General features: G+C 41.5%; 1 long non-coding RNA gene across 1 annotated transcript; it reads left to right on the top strand.

The window, feature by feature from the left end:
- Positions 1 to 205: 205 nt before the first annotated feature.
- Positions 206 to 9,175, top strand: LOC106150047. The gene is made up of 2 exons (XR_001236608.1): positions 206 to 668; positions 8,668 to 9,175. It is a non-coding gene; the product is annotated as an uncharacterized LOC106150047 (long non-coding RNA).
- The last annotated feature ends 11,082 nt before the right edge of the window (positions 9,176 to 20,257 follow it).

Genomic DNA, 20,257 nt, shown 5'->3' with positions numbered 1-20,257 from the left:
GGGGAGGCAGCCGCGCCCAGCAGATCCCCGAGCCGCGCGGAGGCGGCCGCGGCGGCGGAGAGCCAGGCGCTCGGCTGTCACCCGCACGCTCGCTCCCGCCCGCACGATCGCTGCCTCCTGCCTTCCTCCCCGCGCCCAAGCGCAGCCAGCGGTTCCGGCTGCGAGGAGGCGGGGCATCACCAAACTGAGAGTGACCCGGAGAGACCTCGTCCTGGCAGGTTGACAGCAAGGGGAACAGGCGCGGGCAGCGGCCGAGTAGTCCCAGAGTCCCAGATCCCGTCCTGCCTCCCTCGGGGACCTGGCCGCCGCCGCACCGTGCCGGAGAGCCGGTTCCAACCGCCTGGGCGGGGTGAACAGGGGCCACGCGCGGGAGAGTGGAGCTGCGTTGTTTTTAGAAAACTGCGCCAATCTCTCTTCCCCTTTCCCCGCTGAGTGTGCACGTCCCAGCCTAGACCTGGCAGGAGGACACCTAACGCCCCCGACTGCGCAGCCCGTGAGGGGCAGCCCCACTCCCACCCTGCTCCACCGCCGCGCTGCTCCCTCCGCCGTTCTCCGGAAGGGCTCCTCCAACGGCCGAGGCACAGAAAACGCCTGTCTTCCTGCTCACCAGCCTTTACCGGCCTTTCCCCGACCAACTAATAAGACATGCACTGTGTACTATGGGGGAGGTATGTTTAAGTCCTGCCTCTGATTTTAGCTCTTTGTGGCTTTCTTAGACTTCTTGGTTTCCACACGCTGTACTGGGTACGGGAGCCCCCTCACTGATTGATAATTGCCAGCTAGCGCGCTAGCACAGTGCAAATTGTCCTTGCTAACAATCTCTTCTTTTGCTGTTGGATTCCACTAAGTGGTGAAAAGGGTCAGTGTCAGATTTCTGCAGTTCCCCAGCGAAGAAGACAGACTGACTTTATCCGAGAACATGTGATAGACAGAAAGGGAAATTTGGCAGTATTCCTATGCTGATTTTATTTTGGTCTCAAGAACACATCACTCCTTCTGATAACACCAGTCCGCAGACTAGGTAGGACCCACGTTTCACCTAAGAAAGGCTTCCTCTAGCTCCTGCTTTCCCAGAGTTCCCTGCGAGGAGGCCTTAGCTTCAGTACCAGGCTCCTGGGCTGAGATCAGGAGCTGCTGCAGATGGGAGGCGCTAGGCACTCAGGAGCTGGGCTGCAGCCCTGGCCCATCCCAACAATGGCCTGGAAGCTAAGTGCTCCGCGCCTTTCATCAGGCCCTCATCAATTTGTCAGAAATAAGATGAGATCCATTGCTCCCCAAAGGCCATTTGAGCCACTAACTTCCTCGGAGTACTTCAGATTAATGCAATATGGAGATTCAGGTTGGTAGTTCAAAACTATCCAATGTAGTCTTTTTTAAAACATCAAATCCATGTATTTCAGAGCTGCAGTAAAACAACATATTTTCAGTAGGAGCTAACCAACATTTGAAATGTAAGAATGGAAGGAGTGAAACTGAGAAAAGATAAAAAATTGGATTTTGAGTATTCTTTAAGACAATTCTCTTAAATTGGCCCTTCCTGCTAATGCCTGTCACATAGAGTCTCTCTGTGGCCCTCGTGCAGCTATCTCCTCAGTTTGCCCTGACAGAGGAGAAAGAAAGTAAACACCTAACTTCAGGCATTTAAAACTTGCCTTGAAAATCTTCAACTACTGGAGAGGAGGCGGTCATCAAACATTTTGAAACTAAGTTAAAGTGCAAAGGTTTTATGACACAGTGCATCCCTTAACAAACAAGGAAAAGGAAAAATGCTTCATTTTGAATCCCGCTTGGTAAATTCCAAATGTCTGTGGGTAGAGGTAAGGTTTTGAAAACTGTACAATACTCCTTTGAAAAAATAATTTTTTTTTATCTTTATTGAATTACTTTTTTTCCATTTTTTTGAGACAAGACCTCACTATGTAGTCTGGAATAGCCTTGAGCTGACTATGTAGCCCAGGCTGGTTTTAAACTCTGTGTGATCCTTCTGCCTCAGCCTTCTGAGTGTTGGGATTACAGGCATGCACCACCACTCAGTTTATTGAGTTATTTTAAATTAAGAAAGTTAAATTAACTGAAGGAAACACTCAGCAAACCAATAACAAGATCATGTGGAAGAACACATTTCTAAAAGACTATCTTCAAATAAAATGATCTTTAAAATAAATTTTCAACAATCTTAAAATTTAATCATAGTTTTGTATAGAGAACTAAAAATTTAAGGGATTTTTATTTATTTATTTTTTTTTGGTTTTTCTCCGGTACCAGGAACCGAACTCACGACCTTGCACATGCCAGGCAGGCGCTTTTGCCGCTGAGCTAAATCCCCAGCCTCTCGGGATTTTGAAAGAAGTCGATAAAATAATTCCTACTATATCAAATGAAGACCTCAAAAGCACAGTTAAGGATTGTTTAATTTATCCTTCTAGGATTTAATTTTATTTTCTAGTTTTTAGATTCTTAGCTACAGCATGGAGAATGGGCTAGGAGTATAAAGGGAGAAGTGAGGAGACCACGTGTGAAGTAGCTATCATCAAATCTACACAGGAGCAGGCACAAGGACTGTTCATAGGTTTTGGGAAAGGATGCACACTACACAGATTTCCAGAGTATGAACAGGACAGGAGGTCAGATGTATGCTAGTAAAGGAGAGGATGTTTTCAATAACCCTGAGGAGTCAAGCTTTCACAACTGGGTGGGTAGTGATATCCTTCATGTAGGCAAGGGACACTAGATGCCAGTTTGGAAGGAAGATCATGAGCTTGGTTGCATCTTGGTTTTACTTTCTAGTTCTTCTGAGGCAATCAAACAAGTTAAGAATACAGCGGAGTTATTTGGCTTGGAGATTATAAGTTTATGAGTCACTGATATGTAGGTAATAGCAACTGAAGTAGAAGAAATGGATGAAATTGTTCAGGAAATTGGAAAAGACTAAGGGCAGGGAGTTGAAGAACTTATAAAAGTTGGAGGATGAGCAGCTGCAGAGTAAGAAGGAAAGCCAGGAAAATTTATAGCACTAAAAGCTAAATAGAAAGAAGGGAACTTTCCAAGAGGAAGTTTTGGACAACAGTTGAATATTGTGTTAGTTAGCTTTCTATCACTCTGACAAAATACTTGAGATAATCAATTTAGAAAGAGGAAAGGTTTATTTGGGCTCATAGTTTCAAACACTTCAGTCTATAGTCACTTGGCCCCACTACTTTGGGCCCATGGCAGCACAGTGCATCAGGAATGTGTGGCAGAAGAGGCCTGATCACCTCCTGGTGTGAGATAGCAGAGAGAGACAGAGATAGAGACAGAGACAGACAGACCAGGGTCTCCCTGTCCCCTTCCAGGGCACACACTCCTGACCTAACTTCCTTCCTGTAAGGTTTCACCACCTCCCAATAGAGCCACAGGTCAGCAGCAAAGCCTTTTGCAAATAGGCCTTTGGGGAATGAATTATAACAAATAATACAGTTCTGGCTGGATGACTACTGAAGTGAATTGGATTTGGTGGTGCGGTGGTTACTGAGAAATTTTGTTGGAATGAAGAACAGGATTATGGGTCAGATTGGAATGGGCCAAGGAGTCAATAAAAGACAAAGGTATGGAGACCATGAGTAGAGATAATTCTCTGTGTAAATTTCCATGAAAGGAAAGGAAAGAAATAATAGCTCTAGAAAGGAGAGATGTAGAAGGTAGTTGACCTTCGTTGGCTTTTATGATGGGGAATTATTGAACATTGTGAACACTGATGGGTATAGCCTAGGTTGGGGAAATGTTGAGATGAAGGTGCAGAAAAGATAACCAGGGTGGAAATCACTTGAGAAGGTAAGAGGAGATGCAGTCTAGCACCTGGTTGGGTAGTTCTCTCTGGATCTGAGGAGCAACAGCTTCTGTTACAGCAGGAGTAAGAGGGGAGCTGGCGGGTGTAAGGGCAAATAGGTTTGTTGTACTTTTGTTGGTGACAGTTTCTCTCCACTCATCCATTTTTTGGTGAAGTACTTCATGTGCTTAGAGTAGGGGTGTGGGAGAGGTGGTGGGAATTTCTAGAGAGCAGTGAGAATTGGAGTGAAAGACCCTGCTGGCCAAAAGACTCCGCTGGTCAAAAGACCCCGTTGTCATTTTTTGCCATTGCTTTGATAATTTTGTAAGTTGAAAGCATGAGCTAGGAGTGCCTTTTACATAGAACATGTTTTCCTTGCAATTTGGCTAGTTATTCATGCAGCTCATGAAAGTCTGCTTACCTCAGAATGAGGTAGCAATGTAATAATACCACTAGTATTATTTCAGCTTGAGATACTCAATGTAGATGTTCAGTCAATGCTTTTTTGAGAAAAGGAGTTCTTCTAACCATTATTTACAACAAATTGATGAATGTGTCTGATATCATGCAGGCAAAATGTCTCTCTAAATAACTCTTTGTGATAACAATGCCTTCCTCTTCTTCTCCCGTTCTCCTGTTTGGCCTTTATCCTCCTAGAGATGAGCAAGACAAGTTAAAACTTTTACATATAGCCTTGAGCAAATATCCACACACTAATAGGCTTGGATAATTCATGGGAAATACAACTAAAACACCCCCTCTGTTTTGTAAAGTCTAGATCCAATGTCATTATTTAACACATTTTCATAGTTACACGTGAGAATTTTTTTTTAAAAAAGTTATGGAACTTCTTTCCTTAATAGTTGATTCAAATGAACTGGGTAGATTCCCAGTGGGCATTCTTTCCAATAAAGCTTTTTGCCTTCAATTTATGATGTTAAACCATCAGATTGTCTTGGTGCCTTACTCCTCAAAAAAAGAGAAAGAAAAGAAAAAATGAAACTGAAAAGAATAGAATGCAAAAGTGGAGACTGCAAAGTTGCAGTGTAACAGGTAATGAAGCAAAATATCTTGGTTTGTATTTTGAAATACAAAGCAAAAAGAAAAAAAAAAAAAGACAAATTCACACCAGGACTTGTTAATTATAACGTGCATTCTCAGGGTGCAAAGCAGACCTGGGGATTACTACCCGCTAAAACCACTCCCCCCCCATGCCATAGGCAGGCCAAGAGGCACATTGAGAGTTCAAATCTAGTAGTTGTGCAGCAATTCTGCAATGGAATGAATATGGGAAATGAATGTTTTAAATTAGGTCTGTATCTTAGAGTAGGTGAAATTACAACCTTATAATACAATATGCTTGAACAACACAACTGGTCTATTGTTTTGGAAATTCACAGCAATTTCCATTGTCTTGTGTTTTATGAGGTCAGATAGAGTCTTTACATTCATATGATGCTGTTATATTTAGTCTGGTATGCAAAGGCACCTTCCTTACTTTAGTTCTTTTTCTGGATTTTAAAACCCTTTGTGATTTCACAGATTTAGTAGTGATGTTGAGGCGTGGAGTAGATGTAGTTGAATATAGTCACATTTAATGTAATCTACCAAAGCAAAGTCTTATCTTCTTGATTTTTGAGATTCTTTGGATTTTGGTTTGAGAAGGTCTGCTCTGAACTTCAAAAGAGTTACATATCTTAAGTAGATTAACTCTAGTATCTATGTATTTGACATTAGTCCTGGTAATGTCAAGGGACTATCTCTTATTATATAGATGTAAGGCAGCAACTTTCATGTCACATTTAAGAAGAAGCATCCCAAAAATACATGAAGGAGTGGTAGTCAGGGTTTGTTCCTTGCATATTAAGAAACACAAGCTGCATTAAGTTAAACAAACAAATGATTTATTCATCATAACTGGGAGACAAGGGGGTAGACCTTGCTTCATGCATAGTGGGAACCCAAGGTTCAGCTGATGCTAATCAATGGGAATGTCATTTGTGATTCATCTGAGTTGACTTTATTCTCAATCAGGCCTTCTTTAGGCAGGGTCAAAGGCATTAACAGCTTCATGCCTAAGTGGTCCTTCAAGGTCGTGATCACAGAGAAACTACTGAGGTGGCAGGGTGCTCTCCCCCTGGAATTATGTGATTATCTTAATGAAATGATGAGGAGTGTGGATGATATCCCCAGTCCTGAACTAGCTGATAATCCAGGAGATGGGTCACACTTATCCACCCAATATGGCTGCAGGCCGAGGACAAATGAGCCGGAAGGCAGAGAAGCAACAGGAGAGAGAAGGACTCTACGGATGCTACAACTAGAAGTAAGGGGAAAGGATGTACAGCTGGCAGTACACACAGATGCCTGCTCCTTTATTATTGTTAATTATTTTCAAATGAGAATATATGAAACTTCTGGCTCTTAGTTTTTTATGGTTCATGTTCATATGTGATGTTTATTTGATTTTACTTTGTTTTTAGTCTATTTTTTCTTATTTCTAAATGTCCAGCTGTAGAGAATAGCATGTGTCTCTAGCTTTTATTTCAGAATTTAAGGCTAGTACTTCATTTGGAATCAGTTGTTAGTAAAATTATAATGCAGGTGAGAGTTTATTTTTAATTCCATCTCCGTTTGGATATATGTCCCTAATTTTTATTATCTCTTCCTTGTCACCCAACAAAGGCCTATAAAGAAATTTATTATTGGAAGAATCCAATACTTATTCATTTTAGGTGTCATTATTAACTAAGTGGGGAAGGTTTTTAAAGATAAGGAACTTTCTAGAAGATTCTCATGAAGATACTTGAATAAGCAACTATACAAAGTGGGATCAGGGTATACCACTGGGTCCAGAAATTCTAAACAACTTTGAAGGGGAAATGAAGACTGAGGGACTCTTCACACACATAGCCTAAGAATCATTTATGAGACAGCAAGTGTTTCATCAACAAAGGTAAACTTTTCAAGGAAGTGTGTCTGGTGGCATCTAGGGATGCACTTCACCATACAGCAGCGATTACATCACAGAAGGAAAGGCTTGCAATGGCCTCTTCCCCTGCAGATCCTGTGTGAGATGTTTTTCTTGAGCTGTATTAGGACTCTTGGAACAAAATAATTACTTGTCTGTATTGAGTTATATTTGGAACAGGTCCACACATGCTTATGGTGCTGGTTCACTTATTTGTTTCTTTTTGGGAGAAATGTAGAACACATGTTTACATGAGGATGGGAACCAGGATGAGATCTCACTTGTGAAAGTGTGCAACAGAAAGCACCACCTAATTGTCTAGCACTGTGTGCGGAGATCAGGTCTGGCTCCACCAAGACTCACTTCAGTTCTAAACGTGTTTCTCTGTGGCATTTTCCTCTCAGGGCATCTCGAAGTGTCTCTCTGGAGAGATGGGGCTCCTGGAGAAGTGCTCATGGGTGTTTAGAGTGTTCCCTTCCTGAGGTTCTTCTTTACCTTGTGACGTAGCCTGATGCCTACATAACTGTGACCACATGTCCTTCATATGGGAAACTTGTTTATCGAGGCACATGCCCTTTTGGCTCTACTCTGCGGTTCAATTTATTCCTACCAAGCTGGTTCCTCTCCAGGAGGACACTGATTAAGAGGGAAGTGAGGTTTGGGTGTGTCAGTCAGGTGAGACCCGGACAAGGCAGCTACACAAACATGGGGAGTGGGCAAGCATTTTATTGCTCACAGGTCCCAGTGAGAAGAGGGCTGTGTGTGTAGGAGCGATTGGAAAGGAAGGGAGAGCTGTCAGGGACACAGATGTCTCCCCCGTGTGTGGGGAATTAGAGAAACAAGACAGACCTATGGCAAAAGTCTTCACTGGAATCCAGGGCATTCCAGACAGGTTCCCTATGTGGAGTTCTAACTGGTGGGTCTGGAGCAGGCAGACATGAACTGCAGGGAGGCCTGCAGCACAGTCCATTCATGGTGTGGGGACCTATGGGTCATCATGTTGGTTGTATCCAGCTGTCTGATAGGAAAATGTGGATGTATATGGTAGATTTTTTCATCAACCACTTTGAGGCACTGAGAGGGTACAGAGCTGGAAACTGAGTCAAGGGAGACTAAACCCTGCTCCTGGTATGAGAGAGTCTAAATTATACACAATAGTGGATGTTGAAGGACATAGTACTGTGGAATTCACCACTTGCTTCATTCCTTTGGGCTCTCAGTTTTTTTTATCTGTAAAAGGCAAGTGTTGAATTAAGTGATTTTCAAGATCTTCTCCGTTGTAAAAATGAGTGATTCTACTTTTAAAACAATCAGCAGGAGAGGGGGCTTGCCCATGGATGTGTGGATTGGGCATCTTTACAGTGGCTATTGTGAAGCCCGTTTCTTCACAGCCCATTTCCTTTGTGAACAGTTTGTATTCCTCACACAGCCCATGAAAGTCTGGAGCAGACATGGAGGCCACATCCCATGTCTATCTGCATGCCTTGTAGCTCTCAGGAAGAAATATGATAACAAAATAAAGCATTATGGGAGGAATAGCAGGGGATGGCCAACACCACAAAGGAAAACAAAGCAAAGAAACCACAGGACACACACAAAGTCTGGCTGCCCAAACTCTTCTGCCTGTTTTTTCTCAAGTATAAAGCAAGGGTGCATTCTTAGTCAGTGGAGAGCATGAGTGTGTATTTCATGGAGGATCTCTGGGAGCTAACTAAATTAAAAATTTAAGGAAAAAGATTTATTGAACAAATGTGGGTCAAAGCATGGTTGTTCTTCTTTGTTTCTCTGATCTTGGGCTGTTGTGCTATTGGGGACAGGCTGCCTTTCTGGAATCCTTTGCTGGGGGAGAAAGGATGTGCCATGGTCTGAGTTTCTCCTGTTTCTTTCCCAGATCTGAAGAGAAGATGAAGAATGGAGGGAAGTTGGCAGTAAATCAAGTGGAAGACAAATCATGACACAATTTGGCAGTGGATCTTTTATGTTATCCCCGGCTTCAGTACCAGTGGTGTATTACTTTTTCACAATATTTTTCAGACAATCTTGAGCTTAATTGCCAACTTGTTCATGAGCTCAGAAGCTCTACACAGAGAGTATCATGTTTTTGAGAAGAAGGCTTCTGGGCAATTTCTGTTTCTTCATAGAGTTATTGGATGGAATCATACTGATGAAGCTGTGGTTACAGCAAACATTCTCAATATTATGAAGTCCAGGAGGTGGGTTTTTTTTGCTAACATAAAAATATTCCTCAGCCACATGCTGGCCCAACACACAAGGGGGGGATTTGGACTGGAGCTTCTTCACCTATCCAACAAAAGATATATTTGCTGCAATTTTGACAACCACATCCCTTTGTGAAGGCTGCTCTTGGAAAAAGTATAAATAAAATAAAGTTTTATAAAGGCTTCCTAACAGTCCACCTTTCTACCCTGGAGACTATAATGACTATTCTGGTTTCAAAATCCCTTTTCTTGCTCCTTCTGAGTTTTCCCATTTCAATCTCCCTGGGAGCATCGCTGTAAAATAAGCCTGTAGAAAATGGGTAATGAGGAAATCGTTGCCTTAATTGAAGGTCACATCTACAAAGGTCTAGGTAGGTATACTTTGGCTGATAGAAAAAATCCCCCAGAGTGACATCCTGCTGCCCTAAAGTAGAGACTCCATTGTAATTTGTCAGAACCATGTTAGCCCTTGGTTAGCATCTACTAGATTGTCTTTGTTAATCTCACAATCAGCTAATTTCCATTATTGATGACCCCCCACATGTGATGCAGAGAAGGGAGAGCCCCCAAGGGCTCCCACGGTGAAGCACACTCTTACAGTATTAAGTCAAAGAGGAATGGCTTCCAAATCCTTTGGTCTATGAGTTCATGTGTTCTACACAACTGTGACCTTAAGTGGATCCCTTTCAATTCCAACCAGGTTAGTGCTGAGCCCTTGTCTTGTTATTTTTGTTTTTCCCCCTAGTGCTTCCTTTTAGAAGCAGAATTATGAGTGATTTTGCCATTGCTCGTGTTCTTTCTTTTTGGTTACTGCCAATGTGCAGTATTGACATGCTTTTTAGCATAAAGCTGAGAGGACATTCTAAATACAACAGATATTATATTCTCAGAATAATTTCCTAAGCCATAGGAGGAGTGTGGGATCAGTTAGCCTGCAATGTAAGCATTTTATAAAATTCCCATGGCAGCATTATGAGCCAGTAGTTGCACCTAAAAGACTTCTTAATTTTTTTGTTTGGCCAATAGGCATTCTCTTTCTGTAGCTACAACTATTAAATATCCATTCTCAATATTTTAGTTCCTCTTCTTTCCCTGGTAGAATATTTTCAATTCTGTAATTTCAGCTCCTGCTGCTTATTTTGAGTGAGTATTGTTATGCATGGTCTCTGGCTTAGGAATGGGGTATGCTGTAGGTATCTATTCCAAAATTAGTTGGTTGGAATTCTTCACAGTTCTTTGCAGAAACAATATCATAAAGGACAGGCCACAGGACAGCCCACCAAGACATTTTAAACTGACAGAAAGCTGAATGTTTATTACAGGCAGCTCTGCATTGTGAGCTTCCTTATATCCTAACTCTGGTTATTTCTAACATGAGTGAGAAAGGCAAGTCAACAGGTTACTGACCGGCATAGACTAGAGAAATTCAGGCTTTGGCAAGTGAGGTACATCATGGAATTGCAAGGAAGGATGTCCTAGATAGTTATGCTCTAAAGTGACAGCTACGTTAGGGCTATAACTGTGTGCATAGAACTTGGCAGGAGAGGCCCTAAGAACCGAGGACCTTGATTTGCATAGGATCATAGGCAGTGGATGTCTTTGGTAGGACCAGGACAGCTTTGGCGTTTGGAGAAGGGCAGCCAGTAAGCTGCAGTTGCTTCTAATTTGTATATGGTTTATTTGGCCATTAGGTTTCTGTCTTATTTGATGAGGGTAAGATTACAGATTTAAAATCAACCACATTTCATATTATAGGATCATTTGATGTTTTCAGAGACGATGGAGTCTCATCATTTTTCTAGTGAAATAAGGGTATGTATTTTTCTTTTCTTCAAATCATGTTTTTGCCATTGGGTGAAAATGGTTGTGTACAATGTACTATTTTTAAATTGTCAAGAGTAGGCTTTGAGGGTTATTATCATTAATCTACACTTTTCTTTTCATGACTCAAAGATATTTTTTGTACTTTGACTTAGCCACAAAAATAGAACAGTAATACATCCAAGTGTGGAAGTCAATTGGTAAGTGACCCCCTTAGATTTTGCTTCAAAACTATTACACTGTGTTATTTATAATATCAAATTGCCATTGTTTGGAAGCAACATAACTATTTCAAAGTGTTTCCAACAATCTAGCTGATATTTGAGAACTATTACTCCAATCTCCCTGTTATTTTTCAGATGTGTTCTTATTACTAACAATTGTTTGGTAAAATCTTTATGATTGCTCCTCTTCTCTTGTCTTGGAATGCTGTAGTCTAGAAATATTTAGACAGCTTGCTGTTATGTCTGTTATATCCTTGAGCCCATCAGAAAGGCCAGCGCCTTTTTCAACACCAACTTGATATTTCTTATATATCCAGGGTGGGGTTTAGAAGGCCTTGGTGACATGATCAATAAGCCATTTTGAGAATTGCTCAGAGCTTCATTTTATCTTTTTTTAAAAAAAATACAACCTTTAAAATCAGAAATCCTGGCATAGCGCTCTCCAACTGTGCCACAGAAGGACATAAGGATGTTGGTGCTTTTTCCTGTCTATTTTTGTCCCCTACCAAATCGCAGCCCTGGAAGAGAGCTTTAGGAGTCATCAATCTGTTCCATAGCCTTCATGTTCAACATCACAGAGGGGAGATAATCGGCCTGTTCTGAAAGGCTCGCCAGGGGAAAGTATTTCAAAACCAACAAATATTTGTGCTTATTATGTACATGGAACTATATGGAAAGAACATGGAAAATGATAAGACATTATCCATACCCCTTAGAGTCTTACATTTCATTTGGAGAGAAAAGATACATACATGAACACAAAGCCACCAGCAAAGACCCCTAAATGTGAGGTAGCTCTTGAAGTTTCAATTGATTGAAAATATGCATGCCATTGAAAATATGCATTGAAGATTTGCACCATTAGAGCATATCACTGGAAAATTCAGATTGTTAATAAATTCATCACAGTTCTATATTCTAAGGTCTGTAATATAGACTTAATTCATAAATGACAATTCTAGAAATAGCCTGGATATACATGTTGGCTTTACCAATGATTAGCAGCATGGTCTTGGTCAAGTTACTTGCATGTTTTTGCCTTTCAGACTAAAAAATGAAGCATGGGACAAATCCCATGTCTGTAGGATTGGGAGAGACACATGCTGAATTCTCAGTATCCTGCCTGATACAGGGTAATTGTGAGTCATAGTAAATGGTAGTTGTCTGACAGCTTTTACATATTTGACTACACTGTTGATGCTCCATTTCCTCTGGGGTCTTCTCCTTGCTCTTGTCCAGGTAAAAACTCACCTTTTATGTGATTAATGAAGGAACCATTCCCCTATTGGTCACAAAATAGGATTTTATAACTGACTCAGTCTTCTTTGCTGGTTTCTAATGCAACGCTTACTCCAAATACGGCATAACCTGAAAAAGAGTGGCTTAAATATTGTCCTAAATATATACCAAGCTTGCAAGAGTGAGGGCTGGAGACTTGAGAGGTCACTGGAGTCAGATAATGGGACCTCAGCTTTGTTTTACTGACAGTGTTTTTCAAAAGTGGAAGTTGGTTCTGGACTTCAGGTTTAAATTTTAAGAAATGCTGGAACTGGTGCATGACTGTCCGCATCACCCCCACCCCATGTTCTTTCCCAAATGCACAGTCATTGTTGAAGAAGTCTTAACACCAAACATTGATTTTTTGGTAACATATCCCATTTTATTCTTACTGAAATGTATGTGTGAGTGTGTGCATATGTGTACTTGTTCATGTGTGCATGGTATCATGGTTTGGTTTTTCTCTGTTTCTTTTAGAGACTCCTATTTCTTCAGCTATGCACATAATGTAGCTCAAAGGATCATATGGTCTTGGAGTTTGAGAACCATAAAAATCATCTCAACTCACTTATTGGAGAACTGAGATCCAGAGATGTTTCTAAAAGAAGTTTAGGAGTCAAGCTCAAGTCTATGGTCCTCTAATTGGATAAATATCAAACAATAACTATAGGAAGCCAGACTGCACACTTGTAGTAAAGGAGCTTCAATTAAATCTTCAAGGATGTATGGAAATCAACATAGCACGGCTTCTGTTGCTTCTGTTTTGAGTAGAGATAATTATATCAAGTACTGATGAACACAGTGAATTGACAAAAGAAATATTCCTATAAGAGAATATGAGATCATAGTTTGCATAAGAAGGATCATTAATGCCAATGAAAAAGATTTTCTAGTTTATGCTATAAAAACAGGGAGTAATACAGGGTTCTTTGAGTGGGAAAGTGGCATATTGGGTGAAGTTTCAGCAGAATGAAGCTTGTGTTATTAAATGGCACACTGTGTTGTTAAAAAAGGAGCCACAGGAAGACTAAATGTTGCCTTTGAGTTCTTAGGAATAGGGGGAACTAATATTCTCTTCAGGAATTGTTTTACTTTTTATTTGCAGCCAGTACATAATAAGACAGAGAGAAAAATTCAGAAAAGCATTTTGCCTTGTTTTTTAAGCAGCTATAAAAGGAATACGGTGGGTTTTATTTTTTCTCCTAAATATGTTTTGACCTTCTTTCAGCTTAAGCACAGCTGGTCTTTCCTGGCTTTCTCTATTGACTTCCCAGATGTTCCTTTCCCTAGTTCTCTTCCATCTGTATTACTAACACCACTCCTTTCCTTTTTTCATTCTAAGTCTCACCCTATGACCCCTGTAATCCCACTCTTAGCCCTCTTTCCCTCGCGCTCTAAACTCTCCTGGCTGAACCTGGGCACATCCTGGGCTTCCATGCTCGCCCACACTGTATGAGTTCTGAATCTATCCTGATCTCTCAACTCAACTTCAGACCCGTATTTTCATCTGGATAGACCAGTAAGGTCAAATCTAAGGGGCCTTGAGTATTTGCATGTCATTCCTCAGTCTGCTTGCCTCAACTTTTCTTGGACCTTTCATCTTGGACACCATTTCCCCTGGAATTGGATCAATGCTGGGACCTTGGAGGTCTCTGTGGACTTCTCTGTTCACCTCCTCTTCTTCCTCTTTACTGTGCCACTGCCCAGCATATCTTATCTCTTTGGACATCTTTAGTGGTTTTTCTTTGTGTAGGGGATAAAATTCACATCCATGCTGGGATAAACGTACTCTTTCTTGCAGTCACCCTGAGCCAGCCCACCCAGGGCACCCTCTTCTCTCAGGAACCCCGGCTCTATATCTCTGTGGCTTGCCCACACTTGAACCTCCATGTCCCTCAAGGCTCAGCTAAACTGTCAGCTCCCCTGTAAAATCTTCCCACACCCCCGGCTGGGGTTAGTCCCTACCCTTTCTGCTGTCCAGGATTCTGTTAATTCTCCGTTCTACTTGGTGTTCTGGTGGAAACTGTGGTTTCTTCCTCCTCCAAGAGTCTGCAGAAGCCTTCAGAAGAGAGAACCTGTACCTTATCCATCTTTGAATCCTTGGGCTTAGCAAGTTGCCATGTAGAAGAGTGGTAAATTGAATAAAGAATAATGGCAAAGTTCACAGGAAGGATGTTTCCTTTCAGATATTATCATTTTAATTACTGGAAGGCATGGAAAACCTGTGAGAGAACTGATTTATGATGAGCAACTACTTTGTTCCTTACCCTACTCAATGTGGTTTATATATTCCTTCATTTGATCCCCACAGAGACTTCATAAAATTAGTATTGTCACTCCCACTCACATATGAGTAAAATGAACTTCAGAGAGTTTGAATCCCAACACATTCTGATTTATAGATTCTGGGTCTTGGACTTCAATGAAAACTGGGACAAGAACTCAAATTAACTTGATGGTACCCTAAAGCCACTGACATATTTAATGACTCAGAAGAACATGAAGTGGTTTGAGTTTTATGGAAAAAAGTTATAAAAATGTAACATTTTCTCAGTCAAATATCCTTCAATAACATGGTTTTTGCAAACTAAATTTCAGTCCCTCAGATTGGCATTTAAAAGTCCCCAAACTGGGGACTGGTCTGCATTCCTGTCTTCTCTTCTCATTACTTTGACCTAAGTTCCCTGCCAACTGGACACTGCTCTGAAAATATACATCCTTCTACCCTTTATCTTTGCTCATTCTCCTTCTCCCACCCAGAATGAACTTTATCAGGAATGTACTTGTAATCTTCATTAGTTTACTTAGTCTTATCATAGTTAAAATATAGTTTTCTTAAGCTTTGGGGAAAATACAGTTCTGGCATGCATATTTTTTGGTATTGGGGATTGAATTCAGAGCCTCACATATGCTAAGAGCTTGCTCTATTGCTCAACTGCCCCTCCAGGCCCCCCAAAATAAATTCTAAGTGGGTCACCCTGCAAACTCTGGCTCTGGTGGCTCAAAAATCTCAAGCTACAAAATTCTTTTAAATGAAAATATGTTCATTTCAGTAAATTAAAAAGAATAGAAAGAAGGTTGTTATTTGGAAGCAATACTGAAACTTGATGATAGAGAAAGTTGGTTTTTAGGTTTGTTATTATTATTCTATCTATCTCGCCATCTATCTATCTATCTACCTACCTACCTATCTATCATGTATCTATTTCAGTGCTGGAGTGAAACCCAATGCTTTTCTACTGACCTACATCCTACTCCTTTTTATTGTTTTTTCATCTTGAGACAAGGTCTCTCTAATTTCCTAAGTTGCCAAGGTGAGGCTTGAACTTACAAATCTCCTGCCTCTACCTCCCAGACTACTGGGACTGCAGACCCACACCACTAAGCCCAGCTCATAAGATATTGATGATGATAATGATATTGATGATGATGATTAAGAGCCTGTCCTAAGGGATCATTTCCAACAAATTTTCCATGCTCATTACCCCCTAAATCCAACTTTGACTCGACTTAGTTTTTCCTCATATCCCTTGCCTGGTTCAGTTAGCAATAGGCTCATCCTTGGCAGAATATCAGGCTTGTCCCATTCATCTGCCTGCTGGATGAGGTCCAGGATTAGCCACAACTTTGTTCAATCCTTTAGTTTTCAGTCTCTAGTCCAGTGTGTACAGTACAGTAATTACACAGTTGCACAATGGAGCATAATATATATTTCCCAGCACATTCAACTCTCTGTTCTGTGATTACAATTCACTAACTTAGGGCAGGGGGTGGGGAGAACATCTCTAAAGATGATTGAAGCACAGCTGTGGGTTGGACCCTCCCTACACATGGAAACCAGAGGATTGGGCTGCCCTCGGAGCCCCTCCAGAGCCTGTACTGAGAGAGTGTTCTCCACCCCTCCCTGCCCCACAAAAGTGAGTGTACATTTGCTCACATATTTTACAGAAGGTCAAGTTTTTCAAGGGCTGTGTGTCAAACTGGGAAGTGGGCTTTTATTCCTCCAGATGAGCCATGGCACACATGTGTGACATTCATAGAAATAGCATATTAAAATTATGCCTATTGTTTGAATGTTATGAGTCTCTTCCTTAGAGAGTGTGTGAAATCTCTTAAGAGAGAGAAAAGAAAATATAAGAGAAAAATCAAATGACTCAGGGCACAGAGAGCTGCTGTGTTTAGATCTATTTGCAATACCCCAATTCATATTGCCCTGGCCTTTCTCTCTCTCTCTCTCTCTCTTTCTCTCTCTCTCTCTTTTTTCTTTTTTTCTTTCTTCTTTCCTTCCTCCCTCCCTTCCTTCCTTCCTTCTTTCCACACTTTTGTTCTTCTTTCTTCCTTTCTTTCTTCCTTCCATTCTTTCTTTCTCTCTTCCTTCTCTTCTTTCTTTCTTTCCTTCTCTTTCTTCCTTTCTTTTTCTTTCTTTCCCACTCATTAGAAGCTAGCCATGCCTATATCTGAACTCACCTGACAAAGAGACTTGACCCGACTTGTGAGCCTATTAGCAAGTGGGATAATTTATTTCCTGCATTTAGTGAGAAAATTCATGATGTGGATACAGAAATATTAATGTGTGTGATGATGATAATGTGGTGCTTTGAATCTCACCAGGGAGTTATGTAATACAGAGCACCTATACCATGTTTCTTTGGCCAAATTCTAAAACTTCTGAGTAGTGATTATCTCTGGTCATGAGGGCTTGGATTATATCTATCATGCAAGAGAAAGGGCCTTGACTTTAATCATCCATCTCCCTATACATGGTGTCTGTCCCTCAGCCACTCTCCAACCTGCGGCTCACTTTTCTTCTCTCCTCATCCTTCCTAATTTCCACAGCACTGTGCTCATCTCCTTCATCTTCTTGCCCATCTCTCCCTTCACTGCCCTGCCTGGCCCACTCCATCCCTGTTCCAGCCAACTCTGCACCTCCTCTGTGCCTTCACGAAGCAGCTGAGTGGTTTTGGGAATCAGTCACAGAATGGTGTGGTTGGTTTTTCTTAAATCCATAATTATAATCCCTCTTGGACACTGTTGCCCTACTTCATTTCCCCATGATTTCACATATGTCTGTGAGTATGTTACGCAGTCTTGTTTTTTTTTTTTAAATTACCAGTCATGCTGAGCTTACTCAAATCATATTTCATTAAAAAATATAAGCAAAGTAAAATTGACTAATTCATCTTCCCTCCACTAATTCCATCTGGATTGTACCAGGTGCATCCCTATTCCGGTCTACTCTACTTTGGTCACCTTCTCTGGCCTCAAGGACTTCAGTTCTACAGTTCTATTTCTCTCCTCCATGCCATCGCTACTGTTACCTGAACCCAAATACTCCACAAGGTTCCCACATCCCTGTCTCCCGCTGGTCCCTGCCACTTGTCTGGCTATGTCACAACACAGCTAGGGACAGAGGCTTTCCGGATGTCCCCCTCTACATTTTCTCTTCGTCCCAGTTCCCTCGGGCTGTCGCTGCCACAGCACCGCCGGCATTGCTCTTGTCAAGATCTCCAGTGATGTGCAGGTGGCCACTGGCACTGCTCAAGTATTATCTGACCTTTCAGTTGTCCCTCGTTTGGCCTCTCTCCTAGAACATTTTTTCCCTAGGCTTCTGTGATGACACAGTATTCTCTCTTTTTTTTTTTTCTGGCTGGTTATTTTTTTCTCACATTCTTGTTGCCTTGCCACCTTCTTCAAGTTTGGGTATCTCAAGGCTGAGTTCTTATTCTTCCTTATTTCATGGGGTGAACTTAGCCAATCCTCCAACCATGGTATTAACCTCTGGATCCACAGACAGTTGTTCCTCAGTGTCCGTGGAGGTTTGGTGCCCAAATCCTTGGATGTTCTAGTCCCTTCTATAAATGGTGTGGTATTTGAGTAAGACCCATATGTTTTAAATATCTCCAGATTACTTATAACACCTAATATAATTTAAATTCTATGTAAAAAATTGTTGTCAGATGTGGTGGCACATTTCTGTAAGCCCTGCCACTCTGAGAAGCTGAGGCAGAAGGATTGCAAGTTTGAACCTAACCTGAGAAACTTAGTGACTTAGCCAGAACATATTCTAAAATAAAATAATTTTAAAAGGGCTGGGGAATGTAGCTCAGTGTGAAGGCTCTGGGTTCAATCCTTAGTACTAAATAAAAGTTGTTATGACATATTGTTTAGCATTTATACCTTACAGTTCATATTCAACCTTGGCATTCATATTCAGTGAAACAATGATTGCCTCCCTTAAATCTGGCTAAATACCGCAGATACAAGAAGAAAAAGTCTGTATGTGGTCAAAACAGATCTAACCACAATAAGCCTGTTTAGTCCATTAAGGAGATGAGGTGAACAATACTCACACAACTGCCGGGGAGGGGCTGAGGGTTCCTAAAGGGCAGAAGACCACACCAGGCTGTGCCTACATACTGCTTTATTTTTGGATTCATTTTAGTGCTTGGCACATGGAAAAGTCAAATTTTGCCTTTCAACTTCCTGGAATGTTTTTGCAAATTTTCTCTACCTGAAGATGCAAAACCCATGGATATCACTCTCCATGTCAAAGACTAGAAGGCATCTCAAACTCCACACATCCAGTGAGGAGATCTTGACATTCACCAATCTAGGCTGTTGCTCTTCCTTAAACTCTCCACCTTAGTGATCAGCAAATACCACCATCAACCAGGTGTTCAAGACAAACTCTACTTCCCTAGTTCTCTTACTGCTCAACATGATCCATACACAGGTCCCACTAGCTCCATGTTTAAAGCACATCCTGATGCCATCCTTTGCTCTCCACTTCTCAGTTCAAGCAGCTAGTATATCTCACCTGGACCACTGCAGAAGCAACTTGCGTGTCCTCCTATGCACACTCTGGTTTTTCTACAATCAGTTCTCTGCAGCACAGCTCCAGCAATATTTACTTGTGTGCATGCATGTCTCTGTCCTAACATCCTTGCGTATCTCCCATTGCACTTATGATAATTCTATTTTTTGTCTTAGCCCACAAGACGCTGATGCTGTGGGCCTTGATGTCCCATCTGTCTTTCCTGTCCGCTATACACTCTTCCTGACCCACTACCCATCCATGCTGCCTGCTAACTGTTCCTCACAGTCATCAGGTTCATTGACACACCAGGACTTTGCAACTCCTTCTTAGCTATTGCCTATGACCTCCCCCTCCTTGACCTGGACAGGGTTGGTTCTTCCTTATCATTTGGTTTCAAGATGATTTTTAAATCATCTCTGCAGCCATTCTTTTTCACATTGCTCTGTAACACAGAAATTACTCTTTGTTGGGTGCTTCAACCTTAGCATCCATATTCAGTGAACCAACAATCCTTCCCACCCCAAATCTTGTTAAAGTCCACTCATTTCTTTCTGTTTCCACTGCTGACATCCAACTATAAGACACCTTCCACTCCTACCTGGACAGTAGCAGCAGCCCTCAGCAGCCCTCTTCCCCACATGTATACTTGTTCCTTTCCACTCTATGCACAGCCAATAAACCATTATCAGTGGCTTCTCATTACTCTTGCGGTGAATCTCAGAATCCTTAACAAGACCCTTGAGTTGAGGAGCGATGTGGCCTCCAAGTTTCTTCTTGATTCCATCTTTTAATACAGAAGCATTTTTTCAGTTCCTTAAACATTTCACACTTCTTTCCAACTTCAAACATGCTTTTGCGTGGAAGCCTTACACAATTTTACTCTCTCTGTTTTTCTTTGACTCCTTCTCATCCTTTAAGGTGTAGTTTAGAAATCATTTACTCAAGACAGACTTTCCTGACGCCTTTCCCCTACTTTCTCCTGGCACTCGAACTGGATTTTTCCCCTGTCCTGGCCAGGGTCAGAGTACCCTGTACTTCCCTTTCCTACTACACATTCAATTGTATTTGATTCATTAGTCTCCTCTTGTTAGAGTAGTTTTTGCAGCCATGGTACCATTATAA

Source organism: Chinchilla lanigera, unplaced genomic scaffold (assembly GCF_000276665.1).
Source record: "Chinchilla lanigera isolate Chin_1 unplaced genomic scaffold, ChiLan1.0 scaffold00061, whole genome shotgun sequence".
Classification (NCBI taxonomy): Eukaryota; Metazoa; Chordata; class Mammalia; order Rodentia; family Chinchillidae; genus Chinchilla; species Chinchilla lanigera.
Note: the sequence above shows the minus strand (reverse complement) of the source record. Positions and strands in the feature narration are given on the sequence as shown.